The sequence below is a fragment of the Papilio polytes genome, unplaced genomic scaffold (genome assembly GCF_000836215.1).
Source record: "Papilio polytes unplaced genomic scaffold, Ppol_1.0 DF822067.1, whole genome shotgun sequence".
Lineage (NCBI taxonomy): Eukaryota > Metazoa > Arthropoda > Insecta > Lepidoptera > Papilionidae > Papilio > Papilio polytes.
In genome coordinates, this window is record NW_013527137.1 from 5,556,228 (window position 1) to 5,560,953 (window position 4,726).

Consider the following 4,726-nt stretch of genomic DNA (forward strand, 5'->3'; position numbering starts at 1 on the left):
GGCTGTAGGTTTTACATTGCGTTACTAACAGCTATACACCGTCCAGATACGAGCACTTAACTTTAAGTAAGATTCAATCATACCAAGCTAACTGATAACATAATCAATAGTTGTAAGCTTTAAAAACATTAAATATACACTTACGGATACAATTATTTATTAATCCAATGCAAAGGCAACGCCTGTCTAACAGGTTACATGCATGACTTAGTCGATGATAAGCTTACAGATACGAGTGTAGTGATTATCGACGTTCGTTGAAAAATAAGTTTTACGTACCTAAAGACGACAGTTTGGCGACTTTTAGTGATGAATTCCAAAATTAGAGAAATGACAGGCAACTAACAACGGCGTCAGAAATACATACAAACACCAAAAAGCACTAACATATTCATAGCACACAAATGCAAGACGCACTCACACTAAATCAAAACGTGACGTGACTGGTTTTTGGTGTTACTATCTTTACAAAACGCGACAGATAATTAAAGTCTTGTCATAGATTAAATAAGAATAAGAAATCATGAAGAAATATAGTAACGTATAGACGATAAAAATAAAAATCAGTTTATTTTTAGTTTTTTGGTTTAGTTTATTTATTATTTTGAAGCAAACAACAATTAATGCTTTACAATAAAATACAAATACAACTACCGACATCTAGTGGAGTCATTTGATACTTTCGCATGCAAGTATTTTTATGCCCATGTTATGTTCAGATATTTGTTTAGTTCATTGCCGCAATACCTATACACAAATATTTCGATATTGAAAATACACGGCTACATCACCATTCGTAGTTATTCTAAGGTATAAACTGGTGAACAAAATGCGAATCTTCAATTTTTCCGAAATACAAAACCTAGCATTTGGCCCTGAAAACATGAAACCTTTTATGTTAACCATGTTTGTCTTTATTAAACAAAGTGGAATATGTAAACTCACATGTAACATTGTTAACAAGACACCGTGAGATACAACCAAACATCGTTATCGAGAAATCGAATGAAGCGAGGAGCCCATCTGCGGGCGCTATCTAACGTCTGGTACTCGATCCTTTTACTATCCCACGGGACGTGCACGACACGACACGTTAATTGAAATATCACTTTTTAATTTATTAATCGGTGTATTGCAAATACGTTGTTAGATAAAAAGGAAAAATTATACTTTGAAGTAAATAAATCGTAACGAAAAACTTTATTTTATAAAAGACACCTAGCCCAAATATTAGTACAAAGAAAGCTACTATTAATGTCCGTTCAAGAAAAAGGGTTTCCTTTGCCTGTGCAATATGGGGAAGAGAAAGGACGGAAATAGAATAGTTAAATGAAACAGAGTAAACACTAGCGCCTGTTAAATTTTATTATCAAAGCTATGTATCTTATAATTTAAGCTGTTTGAAAACGATAAGCAACAGGGTCTTAAGTAAATTATACAAATTGGCGGTCTCATTCAGCAAAAAGAGGCAACGATTCGTAAGCACTCCGTGGCATTGTAAGCGTCCTTCGAACAGGGACGTTGTCATGGCAACATCGATTGACTTCACCGGGCGCATCTTGCATGGTGCACAACATCAACCTAATAAGCCTTTGCCGGGAGTCGACGGAAAGTTCTCTTTACAGAGTAACGTTCTAGGAGACTCGATCGAACGTTAACTTTGTCGTTCGTTGATCTATTTAAGTAACGAATATTTAATGACTTCGTAACTTCAGATAAAGGAGATTTTATGTTAAAAAAACTAGCTTTTGCCCGCAACTTCATCCGCGTGACATTTAAATAATAAAAAGTAGGTAGCCTATGTGCTCTTCTAGACCATGTTCCACATCTATACCGAATTTCATCCAGATCTGTTCAGCAGATTAGGATACAAACTCTAAGAAACATCCATCCATATAAACTTTGGCATTTATTATATTTGTATGAGTAAATGGTGATATAAGATATACGATGTAAGATAAAAAATATAGTTACGTTATATTTTAATTACACCAGTTTATGCGACATGCATTATTTATTCTAAACTAGCTCTTGCCTACGAATCCGTCTTCATGGAATTAAATAAAACGAAAAAGAGTAGCCTATGTGTTCTTCCAGACTATCCTCTACATCTATACCAAATTTCATCGAAATCCGTTCAGCTGTTTAGGCTACACACTCTAACAGACATCCATCTAAACATTCGAATTTATATTATAATCTTACTTCTTACTAATATTATAAATGCGAAAGTTTAGATGGATGGATGGAAGTTTGTTAGCGTTTGTAGCCTAAACGGATGAACAGATCTCCATGAAAATTGGCACAGGTTTAGAGCATACTCTGGAAGAACACATAGGCTACTTTTTATCCCTGGAATAGTTACGGTTCCCCTGGGATTCATTAATTTAGTTTTTTAATGTTTACTCGATCATTCTGCAACGGTGCAACATATCTTATTGAAATTTGGCACAGATATAAAACAAAGTCTGGAGTACACATGGGATAAGCTTCATCCCATGTGTACTCCAGACATGTCCGGTTCCCGAGGGATACGTAGCTTTTTGTAATTTTTATAGTTTGTATGTCTTCTAATACCACGCGTACGAAGTCGCGGGCAACAGCTCGTATGATATAAATAATAATTCGATTTATAAAATAACGAACGTATAATCTGGTAGCTAATTAATCCCAGTTTGTAGATTTAGATTACACATGGATAGCAGTTAATGAAAACCGTTATCGAGGGAGTATTCCAATTATATATCCCCTGGGTATAGTTTTAGGGATACAGCACGAGTATTAATCAAATTCCTGAAGCGTAATTATTAGCGGATTATTGGTTTTGTGATGAATTACCGTAGAGCTGTTGCACGTATTACTGGGGGCTATTAAAATAAAATAATAGCTTCAGCTATTCTTGGGTTTAAACGGACATCTGCAAGTGCGCACCGTACTAATACAATTGGGAAAACGTACTAGTACACACGTTTAGTACCTTTAGTACTTCAGATTTGTGAGAACACAATAACACGAATAGAATATAACGAGTGTTATATATTACTTCACATAAAATTTTAAGCAGGGTCAAACATATGTTATTAGCGAAAATAAATTTAGTTATTAAATAATTTTATCCACTTTTGATTCTCATTATCGAAGATGGATGCTTCAGCTATCTTCTATCTTCTTATCGAAGACTAGCTTCAGCTATTCAGACAAACCTAGTAATTAAATCTATGGAACAGGACTGGATTTATGTTTTGTATTGCGTAATTAGTTTGTCTGAATGTTAAGAATGTATAATTTCCTTACATTCTGTGCATCGTTGTCTTTTCTAAAATGTAGTGATTGAATTGAACATGTAAGCGTTATTTCTATTAAAAATAAAGATTTATTTATACTTTTACTTATCAGCGCATTTTTAGACGCGATATCTCATTTCCCACTAATTGCAAACGCCTCAATTTTCCGGTTCCGAGAATTAAGTAATTTGTGAAATCGAGTCCTGAGATTTATTTATAGCATCTCAAGATCACACGCCGGCAAAATTAAATTCCAAGATGGCGTCCTACTCAGTAGGAGGACAAATAATGGCCACGCGAAAATTAATTTAACCCTTGACATTCCCTTATTGCGTTCAATTTTAAAGTTATTTGTTATGTAAATAATGCAACGGTTTATATTATTATCACAAAAGAGTTTTAATCTGAATTTATGGAAAACTTTTTATACAAAGTGCCAATTTCTGTCTGTACATTATTATTATCCGCTGTTATTATTATTTGCCTCTAAATCTAAAAAAAAGATTTATATGTTATATTATTTGTTTGAGAATAGTGTGAATTCACGATTGAAAGTCTTCGTAGAAAAAGCTTTATAATTTTGTTCATAGAAAGTTGACTCAAAGAAAATTGGTCCCATATTCGTGCTATAGTTACACAAAATAACATATAAAGGTCCTATCAAGAATATTCGAGTGTAAGTTACGAGAACGCATTCGTAACGTTACGACATTTGTATGGGATTTGTTAGTGTATTTTACTGCCGCTAGGGGCGCTGTACAAATGTAATAGTTTTGTTGATGGTGTTACGGATTTCTCACTAATTTCCGTGATAAGCCCTTTGAATAAATCCAAGGCCAATATCGTGACGCATCGATATTTGTTTTACCAAACACGATAGAGCCTGGATGATTCAGGGGTAGATTCTTAGAAATGAAAATGCCCCAATAATAATAAAATATTCTATGTATTTTATTGAACTCACATACCAAAAGCATCTTAGAAATAAAATCATTACAAAGTTTCTTGAAAGTCTAATAATTATAACAATTTTCAGAATACAGTTATGTATTTTAACAGCATTTTAGATTTAATTAAAAGTGCATGGAAACACTAAAACAAAAATGGGTAAGAGCAAAAGGGACTGTTCGGTTTGTTAAATAAAACCCCTTTTCTCGTTAAAAAAAAAATTTAATTGCTGACAAATACAAAAGTGGCAAAGACAGACCGAAGGTCGAAAAGGGCAGGAGAGCGGAAGAAAGGAGTATAAAATGCGTGTCATCGCTGCCAGGAGTGGCGTGCTGGTTTAATATTAATTTAGTTAACATATGACGTGGCTGTCTACGTACCACGTACCAATCGTACATCGATGACGGCGTGCATAAATCGCAGCTGGAGCTACCGGCGACGTTGACCTCATAGAAGCACAGGTGGTGCGACCCTAAATGTCACGGCCGAAACAA